We start from the raw sequence: 15,992 nt of genomic DNA, 5'->3' as shown, positions 1-15,992 counted from the left end.
AGAAAAGAAACCAAGATTTGAACCCAGGTCTCTCTGGCTTTAAGCTTCTTTCCACCGAACACTATTGTAGGAACTGATGTACAGGGTTAGTTAGGAGAGACAGGATAGAAGCCAAGCTCTACCCTGGGGTGGGTTTCAGTCCCATCCTGTGCCTGTTTCTACAGGTGCAGTTGAATTGCTCGGGTTTGCACATCACAGAGCCAGCCTCAAAAAACACTGACCTTCTGTGTAGGCCTGTCTTTGTCTATCTGTGTGTGTGTATGAATATATATATACGAATTAAAAATTAAGAAACAGAGGCTATCTTCCAAGCATAGTATGGTAGTAGTAGTAAAGTAAAAGAGAGATATGGACAACTTGGACACTTACTTGGGGCTGGACCCCACAGACCTGTGACGACTGATTGGGACAGGTGTCTTGATCTGCCTCCTGTTGGCAGTGACCACCGCCGTCCTAAGCAATTCTTCCCACCCATAAGAGTTTACCTCACAGGCCTCAGCAGGACAATCCCAGGAGAACACGGGAGGGGACCCCCTTTCACAGGAGAGCACACACAGGACCAAGGGAGGGGAGGGCTGTTCTTCCCAAGGTCAGGGAAGAATGGAGGCTTCGGTGGAAGTGGCCTGACAGGTGTGCCGTGATCAGGCAGAGCACACAGGTGCCCCAGATGAGTAAAGCAAACCGGTGCAGGGGCCTTCAAAATGCAGGTTTGGCTGAGCCACCCCCAATGCCCAACTGAACACCCGACAACACTGGTATTGCTTTATGCTCGTACTGAGCCTTGTACTTTACAAGATCGTTTGCATGCCATTGTCCCCAGGCCCCTAAGCCTGTTAATACCAGCACGTATTTATGTATCACCTGATAGAGGCGGTAACGGAGTGCCTGCAGAAGAGGAGATGGTACTTATGGAGACCAACGGTCCCTATCTTGCAGAGCTAGCAGCCCTTACGGCTTAGGGAAGGAGATGGGCTCCAGGAAATGGATCCCAAGTGGAGGGGAAACGAGGGAGGGCTTCTCCGGCATCCCTGCAGCACCGCGGTACTGGGGCGTGGTAAGTGCCTCTCATTTCATCCTCACCGTGGTTAATACTTCGGCCACTTACACTGCAGCCGGCTCCCCAGGGCGTGGGGGAGGCGGAGGGAAGGAACGTCGGTCGGCAGCCCTGACCGGCCCTCTCAGTCCCTACTGGGACTCGCCCTCACACATTCCCGCCAAGATGAGACCAAGACTCCCCCTGCTTGTCACCTCCCAGATTTTGTCATTCCTCCAAGTATTTCTTCATTTGGAAGTCGCCCTAGTTTGGAGGAGCGGAGGCACCTCGCCCTTTAGGCGCACTCCAAGAACCCGGGAACGTCACGAGCTTCCGGGAGGGCCAGAAAGGCCCCCCTCCCCAGCGTGCACCGGCCGAAGGCGAACCCTGTGACCCCCGGCTCAGGGCCCCGTGCTCGGTGACTCCCACCTCCATCTGTGCCTGTCACTGGCTCCTTGCAGACACTTTCCAAGTCGTTTGCACGTACCATGACTAGGCTTCTGACAGCTTCGTGACCCCCGCGGAGCCCCCGGGGGCGCCCCCTGAACCGGGCCCGCTGCTGCCGTCGGGAGGTCGCAGGTGCCAAGTGGCGGGCGAGGCCGGGGCCCGGGGCTCGGGGCCGCGTCACGGCCCAGCGCGCTGCCCGCCGGGTGGTCCCGGCGCCCGCGGAGCCCGCCCCGGGCCAAGCCTGGCCTGCGCCTGCGCTCCCGCCCCAGCCGCCGGCCCTCCTCACCCCCGGGGCCGCGGGGTGCCGGGCATCCCCGCCGGAGGATGCCCTGCCGGAAGGCGCGCGGGCGAAGCGGCCGCGGGGCGCGGCCCTGCGGGCTCCCAGGGCGCCCGGGCCTCCCGCGCCGCGCCCGCCGCCGCCGCCCCGGGTCTGCGTGCGCGCCTGCGTGAGTGCGTGCGGCCGGGGCCGCGGCTCTGCGCCCGCCGACGGCCGGAGCGGGCGGCGACCGGTGCGTGGCGCCCTGCCCGGGGGCGCCGGCCTCCGCCCAGCCGCGCGCCGCGCCCGCAGAGGGTCCCGCGCCGGGGCCGCAGAGCCCGAGCGCGCGCGGCCGGCCTGCAGCCTCCTCGGCGGAGCCCCGTGATGTCGGCGGGCCAGGGGCCGCGGCCCCCCGGCGGCGGGGAAGCGGCCGGGGCCGCGGCCGCCGCTCCGCCCGCGCGCCGCTCGCCCTCCGACAGCGGCCCCGGCAGCCCCGCCGCCGCCGCGCCGCTGCCCGCGGCCCCGCCGCCCGGGAGCCTGTGGCTGGAGCTCGGGCCCGCCTGCGCGGGGGCGCCGCAGTGCCCGAGCGAGTCGAGCGGGCAGACGAGCGGCGACCTCGGCTCGAGCAGCGGCAGCAGCGGCGGCGGGAGCAGCGCCGGGCTGTCCCCGGGCTCTGACTCGGACAGCAGCGGCGTGGTGTGCGGCGGCCGCGGCGGCGTGCGCGGCGCCCTGTCCCGCTCCTGGAGCCTGGAGAGCCTGCGCTCGGCCGCCGCGGGTGAGGGCAGCCGCGGGGGCACGGGGGCCGCGGGGGGCGGGCTGCGAGTGGGGGCCCCACGGGTGGGGGCCGCCGTCGCCCCGCGCACCTCCTGTGCTGAGCCGAGCCTCCTTCCCCCTCCTTCCCTCGCCTGCCTCACTTTTTCCATTTCTCATTTCTGTCTCTGGTCCCTTCGTCCTGCGGATTCCGTTGCGTTTTTCTGGTTCTCTGCCGGTTTCCCACCGTCTCTGTCCGTCCCCCCACCCCCTCCTGCCGGTGAGCTCCCTGTGCGGCCAGGCGCCTGCAGCAGGCGCGTCGGCTGGGAAAGGTGAGAGGGCGCTGTCCTCCCCTAGACTGACCGTGACCAGCGGCGCAGGTCCGGCCTTCGGACCCGCAGCCCCGTGACAGGCGGAGAAGGGAGGAGAGGGCCCGCCGGCGCCGGCCCACCGGATCCAGCGTGTGGTCTTGGCTCCAGGACGGCAGCTCCCGGGCCAGAGGAGCGGGTTCGTGGACCCTCTGGAAAAAGCAATGCAGCTTCCCGGAGATGGGATTGCCCTGGGGTGCCCTGGACCGTGTGCTCGCCACAGTGCCCCCCTTTCACCTGGAGGGCCGAATTCTGGGTACAGGTTGAGAGGAAGACTTTGACCCCAAATGTTAATTAAGCAAGGAAGTCAAAAGTGGTTTTGTGAATGGTGATCGCCTACCCTTCCGTTACCTCCTAAACTGGATTCTGTGTATTTTACTTCTCGCACACACTCAAGTTACTTTTGAGCCCCTGCCGTGGGAGCTATAAAGGTTTTCTACCTGGAAATGGGGAGGCAGTGCACCCATTTTACTTCTGAGTGGAGTGGGGGATGAGCCCGTGGAAGTGGCAGGGCCCGCATGGGCGGTGGAGGTGAGGCTGTGTGCGTGCCCAGGGGGCACGCAGAGGGCAGCGGGGGCGGGGCTGACGGCACCGCCGGGGAGCAGGCCGGGGAGCAGGCCGTGCAGGGGAGCGCGGGAGTGAAAGGTTGCAGATACGGGGTCTGGACTCTGCTCTGAAGTCAGTAGGTGTGGAAAGGGAAAGCGAAGGATGCCTCTGCGTGGAGCGCTTGATGACTCGCATCTGCCCCAAAACAACACAGGAAACCATGGACGGCTGGGTTATCCAGCTCTCAGGGTCTCCTCCACACAAAAGCTCTTTAGAATTTTGCGGCTCAAGCCCCTCCCTTCCTGAGTCCCTGGAAAGGCGCCTTTCCCACCTCTCCACGGGGCGCTTAAATAGAACCCAACCTGAGAAAACCAAACCGGACAGCGCGGTCAGTGGGGCTGCAAGCAAACTTTAAGGCTTCCTTCTTTGTACCCCAGTGACTCTCCTTCCCCTTCCAGCGTGGGGAGACATCCCTGCTCCACCACAGCCATGGCAGACAGACCCCGAGGGGCTTGGGGACGCGGCCCTGGTCATTCCAAGGACTCCCTTGCCGTTCTGTCCTCCCGCCCACGGGCAGGGATGAGGCAGATGGAGATGCCAGAGACCGAGGTTTATTAGGTGCTCCTCAGATCCAGGGACTCCCCAGAGAAGACCAGGGGCACTGAGGCAGCCTGGATGGGGTTCAGAGAGGTGTATGTGTGTGAAGATCTGGGGTGGTGTCAGTGGAGGGCAGGGGTAAAAGCCAAGGTCTAAAGATGGCTCCTTGACGGGCTCAGAGCTGCCCCTGCAGTGACAGGGCAGGGTTTAAAGCAACATGATATTGGAAGTGTTGGTGTGAGACCCAGAAGCAGATGCCATGCCCCTCACAGATCACTGGACCACTGGGGCTGGGGCCCAGGTGCTGCTTGCTAGGTGTCAGGCAGCAAACCGCCTGTGTCCACCTCCAACCTGATCCCCTCTCTCAGTCCTCTACTTCCTGCCTTATTTTGGGGTCCTTTATCAGTAGTGTTCAATCCCAGGAGTGTAAAAGTGTGCTCTCATGAACCTGGCAAGCTGTGTGAACCCGTGAATCCCTCTCTCAACTGGATTCCTGAAGAGAATTAAGCCCTGATGTCCTAAGGTATCCATTCTAGACCTTAGCTTTTACCCCTGTCCCCTACGGACACCTAGCAGCCCCTGTGCTGGGTTTGGAATGGAGGCTGTGCCGGGCCCAGTGCAGAAAGAAGCATGTGGAGCGTCGGCACACTGAAGTGATGTCTTGGCTACTTGTGTGATGTTAGCTTTATTCAACAGTCACAGCTTTTTTCTGGGTCCCAGCTACCCCATTTTCAAAATGTGGACATTGAAACCAAAGTTCTGACCTCTTTTCTAATCAACTCTAAAATTCCATGATTCTAGGCAGAGCTATTGATTTGGGCTGGGTACCCCTCCACTGAGGGGACGTTTATTGCATATTGTGTTTCTGTTTGATCCCTAACACAAAGCATGTGTGTGTATAATTGAACTGTGTTTATTTCGTAAGAAAAATTAAGAATTACCAGTAAAAGATCCTTAGCATTATTGTGGTGGTGGTTTTTAGAATGGAGTGTATTGTTAAACATTTTTTAAGTTGTCGGCAAGAACCAGAAAGGCTATAGTACTTGAGGCTGGAATCGCAACTTAAGTGGCAGGACAAGGCTTTAGCCAGGTAAGCCAGCAGGGAACTTACATTCTCCTTGTTTCTAAAGACTTCTTGAATTTTAAATGTCCAATCTTTGCATTTGCCATTGAAATATCACTTATCCTGGTACAAAGAAGGCTTTCCCTGAAGGTAGAATCTGAAAATAAAGTGTAGTCGACAGGGTAGAATGTGCTGTCCCTTCTCTCTGCCCATTTCTCGTCCCCCGAAACACCCAGAGCCCCTGGGTTCTCAACTGTGCCGTCACACCGCTGTGATGTGCCTAAGATTTTCAAATTCTTATTCTGGATGTGTTGTCTGACAGGCTTAATTTTCAATTCAGTCTTCTGGGGTTGACAGTTTTCACTACTTGTGATTTTGAATGATTAATGTCCTATGATTTCTTCTTGAGAGAGAATCCGTGCTACTCCCACATTCTCCGCCAGCCTCTGAGGCATTATTCTGACTGAGGTGAGAATAAGACTTAGAAGGAGGCTCGGCTTGTCTTGCCATCAGAGATTTAACACTTATGCATGTTTCAGGCACAGCCTAGGTACCAGAGATGGTAGACATACCATACGCTTAAAGAAATCACAGCCCAGAGAGAGACAGGCAGTGGTAATTCACTGTAAGTGTTGTGATAAAGTAAAGCCGGTGGGATGATGTTCTAGGGGTGCCCCATGTCGCTCTCAGGGGATGATTCTCTAGAGGGACTCACAGAGCTCAGAACTCACCTGCTACACTCATGGTCCAAGTTTTTCTTTTTTGTAGGTAATTATTTTTTATTAAAGGGTAGTTGACACACAGTATTACATTACATTAGTTTCAGGTGTACAACATAGTGATTCAACATTTACATACATGACAATTCTAGGTACCAGCTATCACCATACCAAGCTGTTACAATATCTTGACTATATTCATTACATCCCAGTTACTTATTATTTTCCCATTGGAAGTGTGTACTTTTTTTTTGTTTGTTTGTGAGGGCATCTCTCATATTTATTGATCAAATGGTTGTTAACAACATTAAAATTCTGTATAGGGGAGTCAATGCTCAATGCACAATCATTAATCCACCCCAAGCCTAATTTTCATCAGTCTCCAATCTTCTGAGGCATAACAAACAAGTTCTTACATGGAGAACAAAATTCTTACATAGTGAATAAGTTCTTACATGGTGAACAGTACACAGGCAGTCATCACAGAAACCTTCGGTTTTGCTCATGCATTATGAACTATAAACAGTCAGTTCAAATATGAATACTCATTTGATTTTTATACTTGATTTATATGTGGATACCACATTTCTCTCTTTGTTATTATTATTTTTAATAAAATGCTGAAGTGGTAGGTAGATACAAGATAAAGGTAGAAAACATAGTTTAGTGTTGTAAGAGAGCAAATGTAGATGATCAGGTGTGTGCCTGTAGACTATGTGTTAATCCAAGCTAGACAAGGGCAATAAAACATCCACGGATGCAGAAGATTTCTCTCAGAACAGGGGGGGTGAGGTTCTAAGCCTCATCATGGTCCAAGTTTATTGCAGTGAAAACATACAGATTAAAATCAACCAAGGCAAAATGTGCATTGGTCAGAGTCCAGGAGAATCCAGGCACCAGCTCCCAGGTGTCATTTCCCATGGAATCACATGGCCCATGCTTAATTCTCCCTGCAGCCATGTGTGACAACATGTAGGAAGTATTGTCAACCAGAAAGTTCGCTGAAGCCTTGGTGTGCAAGGCTTTTATTGGAGGCCAGTTTCTTAGACATGCAGAGCCCACAAGACTGACCTTAGTTACTTAGTCTCCAACCCGTCCATAGGTCCCACTAACACAGTGTAGCTCAAAGCCCCACCATAAATCACGTCATTAGTATAAACTCTTTGGCCTGGCTCAAGGCAGGTATACAAAGACATTTATCAGGCAAGGTACTTCAGGGACTTGGAGACGATCTCCCAGGAGCCAGCTGAGGGCCAATCCTTCCTTCAGAATGTGAGGTTTGCCCATTCCCAAGCCTTTACTGCACAGCTGACGGGACTCTGAAGAATGGGCACCCAGACCCAACTATTAGGAAGGACAGAGACAAGAAGTGATTCAAAGAAATCCTTCAGAAGGTATCGCTTGCATTTCGATGCCTGTAAGTTAGCCGTATTGAGGAGTAGAAAGAGCTGCCACGGGAGGGGGTGAGCATTAACAAATGTGGAAGATGTCTGAAGGAAGCCAGCCTGTGTTTATGAGCAGCAGCACCAGGTACCATGGCAGGTGCTCCAAGTATGCAGCAATTGCCAGTAGTGTAGAATGAGGAGCCTCAGGACAGGGAGACCCGGCTGTGGCTCCAAGCCAGGAAATCTGTTGAGCCATGGACAGGTTTTAGGCAGGAAGCTGATGTGTCCAGATTGCTTGCATACTTCCTCCCCTTCTCGCTTTATATTTTTTTCAAAGCTATATGCAGTTAAAAGTTACTCTTTCTGGTAGTGTTCTAAGAGTCTGACAAATGCATACAGTTGTGTAAACACCACCATAATACAGAAGAAATTCATCACTCCAAAAAATTAATGATGCCTCATGTAGTCAACCCTTCTCCCACCTCCTCACCCTGGCTATTCTCTTCTCCCTTGCTGTGGATTGGCCTGTTCTGGAATGGCCTATAAATAGGATCGTGTCCCATTGCCTTTTGAGTCTGGCTTCTGCATTTGAGTTTCATCTGTGTCTTTGCATGGCTCAATAGGTTCTTTTCCTTTTAATTGCTGATAGCAGTCCATCGAATGGATGTACCACAGTTCATTTCTTAGTTCACTAATTGAAGGACATTTGGGTTGTTTCCAGTTTTTGTCTGTTACAGATAAAGTGCTGTGAACATTAGTGTATGAGTCTGTATGGACATAAGTTTTCATTTATCTTGAGTAAACACCCAGGAGTGAATTGTTGGGTCATTCTGTAAGTGTGTTTAATGCTATAAGAAACTACCAAACTCTTTTTCCAAGCAGCTGTGCCATTTTGTACCTATGATAGTTCCTACTGCTCTGTGTCTTTGTTAGCACTTAGTATTACCAGTCTTTTTAAAAAAGCCATCCTGTTGGGTGTGTAACATCTCATTTGCTTTTAATTTGCATTCCCCTAATGGCTACTGCTGCTGAACATCTTTTCATATGCTTTTTTACCCTATTTGTGTCTTCTTTGGTGATGTGCCTGAATACTTTGCCCAGTTTTTATTGGATTATTTTCTTAATATTTGTTGTTAAGAGTTGTTTATATATTCTGAGTATAAGTACTTTGTCAAATATGTGATTTGCAAATTGTTTTTTCCAGTCTGTGACTTGTATTTTAATTCTTTAATAGTGACTTTTGCAGAGGAAATGTTTGTAATTTCAGTGGAGTCCAACTTACAATATTTCCTTTATGGATCATGCTTTTAGGATTGTATCCAGGAACTCTTTGCTGAACTTGAGGACACAGAGTTTCTCCTGTTTTCTTCTAGAAGATGTTATGGTTGTATATTTATACTTAGATCTTTGAATTATTTTGAGTTAATCTGTATACGGTTTGATATGAGGGTCAAAGCTCCCTCTTTGCATATGCATATCCAGTTGTTGCAGCACCATTTGTTGAAAAGACTATCCTTTGTCCACTGAGCTGGCCTCATACCTCTGTCAGAAATCAACTGTCTACATTTGCATGGCGCTACTTCTGGGCCCTGTTCTGTTCCACTGAGCTAAGGGCTGATTCTTTTGCTCATACCACACTGTGGTGAGTACTGTAGTTTTATAACATGTCTTGGAATCAGGTGTGTGAATCCTCTAATTTTGTTCTTTTTCAATATCACTTTACTTATTTTTTCTTTGCTTTTCCACATGCATTTTAGAGTCAGCTTGTCCATATCTATAAAATATCTTCCTGTAGTTTTGATGTGGATCATGTTGCATCTGTAGGTCGATTTAGGGAGAATTGACGTCTTGACAATATGGAATCTGAAATTGACAGGTGAAATTTGGGGGAAATACTGGGCAGTAGGCGCTCTCCAGTTTGCCTGTGCCCGCTCTCCTGGTGCGTCCTTGTGCCTGGCTGCCTCCCTGTGTCCTGCTTCAGGCAACTCAACAGCTGGCCCCTTCCCTGCCTTAGCGCCCTCAGAGTGCCTGGGGGGCACTGCCCAGGTGGTTTGCGCCCCTGGGAGGTGGAGTTGGGTCACGCACTCCCCCGCCCTCAGGAAGCAGGGAGAATGGGAACCTCAGCACTGTTACTCCTTAGGCACTGCCACCATGAGCAGACCCCACTTTCCTGGGCTTCCCACATGCCCATCTTGCTATATCCACAGGCACTCCAGCAGCCAGGCCAGTGAGGAGCACACAGCCAGTGTGCCCGGGGGCGATGAAGCAGGGCTGTGGCGGGCACCGACCTGCCCTTACACGGGCCCTGCTGGCACTATGGGCTGACTGCCTGCTCTGGCCCAGCCACATCGGGACGGGGTTACGGAGAGGAGGTTCTGTGAAGTCAGGCAGCCCTGCTTTCCCAGGTTGGGAAGCAGCAAAGCAGCTCCTCAGGAAGCCAGGACCATGGGCTTTTGTTCCATGTGCAGTAACCTCACATTGTGATGCTGCACCTGGTTGGGGTCCTGCACTGAGAGCCTGCAGACCCTCAGCAGTGGGTGTTGCGAGTGAAGCCAAGGCCCCACGGCCGTGGGATGTCATGCAAAAGCAGCTTGTGAGTGTAGTGAAAGTAAGATTAATGTTCTCAGCATCAAAGCTGAGTTTTTAACCAATTTAAAAAGAAGTCGCCCATGGGAAGTACTGGACTCCTCTGAAGGACCCTGGGCTTGGATCCCAGCTGAGCCTCTTACTGTGACAAGCTGACAGGTGACCTAATTCTCCGCCCTCAGGCTTGTCATCTGTAAAGTCAGAATAATGTGATTGGGTGGGGGGTGTGGTGGTGGCACATGAGGAGTGAAGGAGGTAATGTGTGGAAAGCTCCTATTTGCTGCCTGGCACATAGACAGTAGATGCTTGTGGAATGAATGACTGAATTTCCGGTAGAAAAGCAAGCCAAGCAAGTCCACTGTGGGTGAGATCTGTCTGTGCCCCACTGAGTTTCTGGGGAGCCAGACAGGCTCTTAGCACAGCAGCCTCTGGCAGCAGACACACTCAGCCGGGGGAGACCTTGCCTCCCGGGGGCTCCCAGGCCCTCAGAGCAGCCGCCTCAGCAGGGAAGTTTTCTGCCGGCCTTGAGAGTCCAAGGTTGCATCCAAGGAGGTGGTGTTTCTTCTCTCAGGCCTGTCTTGGCAGACTTAGTATTACCTACAAGTTTGTGGTCGTGGACACAAATGAAATTGCACCTGGGTTTAATATATTGGATTAACTTTTACTGAGTTTCATTTTTACAAAAGTAATAAATTGGATTAACTTTTATTGAGTTTTAGTTTTACAAAAGTAATGTATGGTAATTATAGGAACTTTAGAAAAATATCACTTGAAATCTCCTAACCTAGAAACCATTGCTATTCATGTTTTGGTATATATTTGGCCAATCTTTATTCTGTATATAAACCTTTTTTTAACGAAATAGAGCTCATACAGTATATTTTGTGTATGACCTATTTCTTTCCTCCACTTAATAATTTATTGTGGCTTCTCTGGATGTCACTAAATAATCCTCAGCACTATTATTTTCATGCCGCCTATTAGTCCATTTTATGGGCATGTCAATATTTCAGCCAATATTCTATTGTTGAGCATTTAAGTTGTTGCTTACAATTTTTAGTATTTTAAACAGCACCTTCATGGACCTCCTCTATTCACCTTTGTATTCTTCCATGATTCTTTTCTTAAGATTCAAAATTTGAAGGTTTCTGGTAAGTTTGAATTAGATTTTGATCATAGTTTTATTCAGCAGTTGCAGCAAATCCCTGGGTTATCCTTTATAATTTCAACAGTATTTTAGAGGTGGTACATTTATGTTAGGAGGATACACTATATCATAAACAATATATTTTATGAAATATGTAATAGAAGCACATTATATTTTTAGTATTGAACATGACCATGATAAAATAAATCCAAGAAGGAGTAAATATAAAGGCATAGGACAAAGTTGCTCATCATTCCTCTTCCCGATTAGGTCCATTCTTAACATTTTAGTATTTTTCTTTCCAGATTTTTTTTCTGGGGGTTTAAATACAACTGCGAGCACCTGTATCCTTCGTTGTACCCTGTGGGTGTGGTCTGTGTGTGGTGAAGTGCGCTGGGCTTGTCTCCATCACTTTCTGGTGTCAGACACTGTTTTATCCCACCCGGTGTCCTGACACCGTGTAGCACTGTCATGAGCACCGAGCAGCTGCTCTTCGCAGACCTTGTCTGAGAGGAGTTGAGAGTCTGGAAAAGCAAAGGTAAAATCAGCCATATGGGTGATGGACTCACAGCTGCCTCTCAGAAGTCGAGGGAAAAGCCACCCCTCACAGACACCGCACACAGTGAACCACGCTGCCTTCCCCTGGGGCTTCCTGTGCTCTGTCGAGGCAGGGTAGGGGGTGGGGGCGGGGGGCAGCCAGGGGAGCTGCACCGGAACCTAGAGATGGATAGGGCCTCGGTTTTGGTTTCAGATAAACTTTTAGAGTTCAACAGATTCAGAAAAAGGACTTATACATAAAATGACTTGATGTCACACAGACACAGGTCAGCCTTCTTTAGGCAAGAGAATTGCTCATTCTGTTGAGAAAAAAGTTCTGAAGGACCAAGAGTTAAACAGTAAACCCTTTCTGTATTATCATTTCTATATTTTCACACTCAACTCCTTGAATCCATTTCTTGCCCTTATTTAGTTGAATCTGGAGACTTTGATTTAACTATTTCTTTGCTGAGTAAGTATCAACAGATACTGAAGAAGATTTTGTAATGAAGGGCAGACCCACGTGAAATCAAGTCCTGGGTCCGGCCCTTGTGGACTCTTTGCCTAGGGCAGGTTTCTAGTCTGGAGCCTGAAGTTTCTTCTCTCAAAGAGAACTAATAATACTTCATTAACTGACATGTTGATAGGCGTATTTGAACATAGTAGATGCATAATCAGTTTTCTTCTGCTTTCAGTGATTATGATTTAAGATGGAGGTCATCCCAGACATCAGTAACCATGGCCAGGAGCTGTGGTAGGGAAGGCGTAGGAAATTAGCCTATAATGATCTCTGGATACTAACTGGGTATGTTTTTGAACAAATCCTTAATAGCAGTTATTTTTATTTTTTTCCTAATAAAAATGGACAATATCCAAATTTTAGGCTTAATTCTGCTTAGCTCTATTCTGCCTCTTTTTTGTCTCTATGACTTGGGGGAGACTGTTTTATAAATAGTTTACGGGGGTGTGTGAAACATTCGTGGGTAGAAGTGCTTTGGGTGTTGGTAAGAAAAAAAATTTTTTTAATTCACTAATCAGACATTTTACAGAGCAGGAGTCCATGATTTCTCTGATGTAAAATAAAGATTTAATTCATTGTTAACTTCATTTGATTAGTTCAGAGCCTTAGGAGCTGCAGTTCAGTTAGCATTCTGTGTTCTGGTGAAGATAGAATCACAACCTGCTCTTCTGCAAGATGATGAGCTGAGGTAACTCGAAAAACGTAACTGCTATAAGCCTCAAGAGCTGGATAAAAACACACCACAAATCACCTTGATGGCACAGCTCAACTCAGCTCACAGGACCGGAAGAGAACTCCCAGGTGCCACAGCCAGCAGGCCCTGAAAATGAGAGGTGGTGGCCACACTCTCTGACTGTAGCTGATGGGGAAGGGAGGGGAATCTCCACTGAAGACAGGGCAGCTAGCACGGTTAGTGTCCACTTGGGAATGGAAGATAGGACCTTGGGCCTGTGCAAGGCTGAAAGATGGAACTAAAACCCTTATTCAAAACTGAAACCCTCTAAGAGCTATACTGTCAGTGGAAGAATTGATTTTTTTATTTTATTCCACTCAATTCTTGCTATCTCTGGGTTCTGGGTGAGGGAAAAATCCTCTCCTTGAGAATTTGCAATCTTGGACCCGTACCTTACATAGATGAATGCTTCAAATTTACATTGACTCATGCAGTCTGAGAACCTACACAATGGAAAATCACCTAAAAATGTGTCCATATTTAGTGATAATCAGGGCATTTGCAAAACATTCATATATCTCAAGGGTATTCAAAAAGGAGAAAATTGAATAAGAGGTAATAGTTAAAAGGTTCATGGCTACAAATTATCCGACATTGATGAAGATATGAATCTTTGAATCTGTAATTCAACTGTCATAACATGCCACTCATCATAGTGAAACTGTAGAACTGCAAAAACAAGTAGGAGATATTAAAAGCAGCCAAACAGAAAGAGGAAAGCCAGATTTAACCAGCACGGAACGAGCTTAGATTGAAAGCCGGCCTATTAGCAGTAACAGTGGAAGCCAGAAGAATGCTAACGTCAAATATGTACTTCACAATGATAAGAATTCTTTACCCAAATGAAGTATCATTCAAGATGAGGTTAAAACAAAGACATTGATACCCTTTTCTTCTCTAACACAAGCTTAACGCAACATACTTTTCTTCAGATTGAGTGGCATTATTTATAGAGATTTTTATTTTAATTATTATTCAATTGAAAATATTTCCTATTTTCTATGGAAAGTTCCTCTTTGGCGAGTGGGTTATTTAGAAGTGTATTATTAATTTCTAAATTTATGTGGATTTTCTAATTAGCTTTTCACCCTTAATTTCTGACTTATTTGCATTAGGACGTAGAAAAAATATGCGTGATTTCAACCCTTTTAAGTTTGTTGAAACTTTTGATTTTCATAGCATTTTCAGCATAACAGATGTACTTGGAAATAGTTAATATTCTGTCCTTGTTAGATGCAGGATATGTCATTTAGGTCAGTTCTTGCTGTATTTGTTTGCCTGCTTATTCTGTACTTACTGAGGAAAGTATGCCCAAATGTTCCACTAGGAGTTTTAATTTTTCATTTGCTTTATATATTTAATGTTACTAGGAGCATACAAATTTAAGTTTGGGTTATATCTTCCTTAAATATTAATGTTTTGTCGTTATTAAAAGTTTCTCTTAAATCAAATAATGTATTTTACCTTAATGTCTCCCTTGAAATAAAGACAGCTGCATTAGCTTTCTTTTGCTGTTTGCAGGACATATCATTTTCCATTCTTTTACTTTTAACTTTTCTGTGAGTTTAGATGAATCTCTTATAAACAGCAATTAAGCAAATTTTTAAATCCAGTATGAAAACTTCTATATTTTAGTTGGAATATTTAATTCAGTGCAATTACTAATATAATCGGTTTTAAATCTACCATCTTAATAAGTGTGGTTTATTTGCCCCATCTACTCTTGTTACTTTTACTCCTTTTTTTGCCTTTTTAAGATTGACTATTTAATCTTCCTTTTTTAAAAATCTTCTGTTAGCTTGAAAGTTACAAACTTTGTCTTTTAGTGATTATCCTAGAGATTATATCATAAAACCACTTCCATGTTATGAAAGTCCAATATAAATCAGTACTTTCAACATCTTCCTTCACAACACAAAGACCTTAGTCCCTTAACACCTCTCTTGACTATTGTTGTCATATATTTTAATTTTCCATGTATTTTTTTTCTCTGTATTTTTAACTCAATAAGACATTACTGTTTTGCGGAATCTATTTTATTTATATTTTCCCATATATTTACGTTTTCATTGCTCTTCACTTCTTACTAAATCTCCAATTTCCTGTCTGAGATTAAACATACCTACTTTTTTTCTTTAGAAGTTTATCTGCTAGTGAATGAATTCTCCCAGTTTTTGTCTAAAAATGACTTCCTTTTACCGTAATTCCTTTATTTTCATTATGTAGAAATTGACACTGAAGATATTACATTGTGTCCTAGTTCCCATTATTTCTGTTGAAAAATGAGCTGTTGTCTAATGTCAGCACCTTTACAGTCAGCCTGTCTCTTCCCGGTTTCTTTGCCTTTGGTTTTCAATAGTGTTACAGATGTGCTGAGATATATGTTATGTACACACATATATAATATATATGTTTTAAGTTGGCTTAGGGTTCAGAGGGCTTCTTGAATTTGTGGCTTGATATCTGTCTCCTATTTTGGGAAATTTCCAGCCATTCTTTTCAAATATTGCTTTCAGCACATTCCATCTCTGTCCTCTCCTGGGACTATAACCACACGGAGAACTTAGAGAATTTGCAGTGTCTTTTTCCTTCTGGGCTTTCCATCTTTTTGTCTCTGCTTTTTTCTGAATATTTTCTGAACTATCTTCTCAATTCAACTGAATCTAATTTTATGTACCCATTCATTGAGTTCCTGATTTCAGTTGCTGATTTTTTTTAGCTCTAGAGTTTCTATTTGTTTCTTTTTTTAGTTTTCACTTCCCTGCTGAAATAGTCAATCTTGTCTTTTCCCTCCTTGAACCCGTAAGTGTATTGATTTGAAGATCTGTGTCTAATAATGCTGTTACCTGGATTGCTATGGATCTGTACCTATTGAAGTTATTTCTTCAGTTTGTTGCCTTTTCTCTACATATGCCTGATTATATTTGGTGATAAACAGAGTTTTTGCCGAGTTACCTATAGAAACAATTTATAGTTTAGGATATTATCTTTCCCCAAAGATGATTTATATTTGCTTCTGCCAAGGAGCTCTGGGCACTAGCGGTTAGGGTTACCTTAGTCCAGTTTCAAATTATTCAAAACTGAGCCAAGTCCTGCGAGGCCTACCTGTTTATAATTGTCCATGCCCCCTGAATCCCAACACAGAGACACCCCCTTGGGGAGCTCTTGCATCCATTTCTTCTCCCTCTAGCCCCTTGAGGTTGCCAGAAGTATTATTCAGCCTCTCGGCCATTCCTCTGTGTTATCAGGAATCAGAGTCCCTCTTCCCTGGTAAAGGCAGCCATGAACACTTGGCTTATTGGCTT

General features: G+C 47.1%; 1 protein-coding gene across 8 annotated transcripts in view; it reads left to right on the top strand.

Moving 5' to 3' along the window:
* ARHGEF4 (Rho guanine nucleotide exchange factor 4) overlaps positions 1-15,992 on the top strand; it is a 173,934-nt gene that overhangs the window by 117,025 nt on the left and 40,917 nt on the right. The window contains exon 1 of one of the 8 annotated variants that reach the window (XM_057505448.1): positions 2,266-2,511. The exons of the other annotated variants lie outside the window; for them this stretch is intronic. The gene's annotated coding sequence lies outside the window, so the exon portion shown is untranslated. Of the gene's footprint in view, positions 1-2,265; positions 2,512-15,992 lie in introns of those variants that run through there. 8 annotated transcript variants of the gene reach the window in all.

The sequence above is a fragment of the Manis pentadactyla genome, chromosome 8 (assembly GCF_030020395.1).
Source record: "Manis pentadactyla isolate mManPen7 chromosome 8, mManPen7.hap1, whole genome shotgun sequence".
In the NCBI taxonomy this organism is placed as follows: domain Eukaryota; kingdom Metazoa; phylum Chordata; class Mammalia; order Pholidota; family Manidae; genus Manis; species Manis pentadactyla.
The sequence above is the reverse complement of the archived record's forward strand: the minus strand, read 5'-3'. Positions and strand labels throughout refer to the sequence as shown.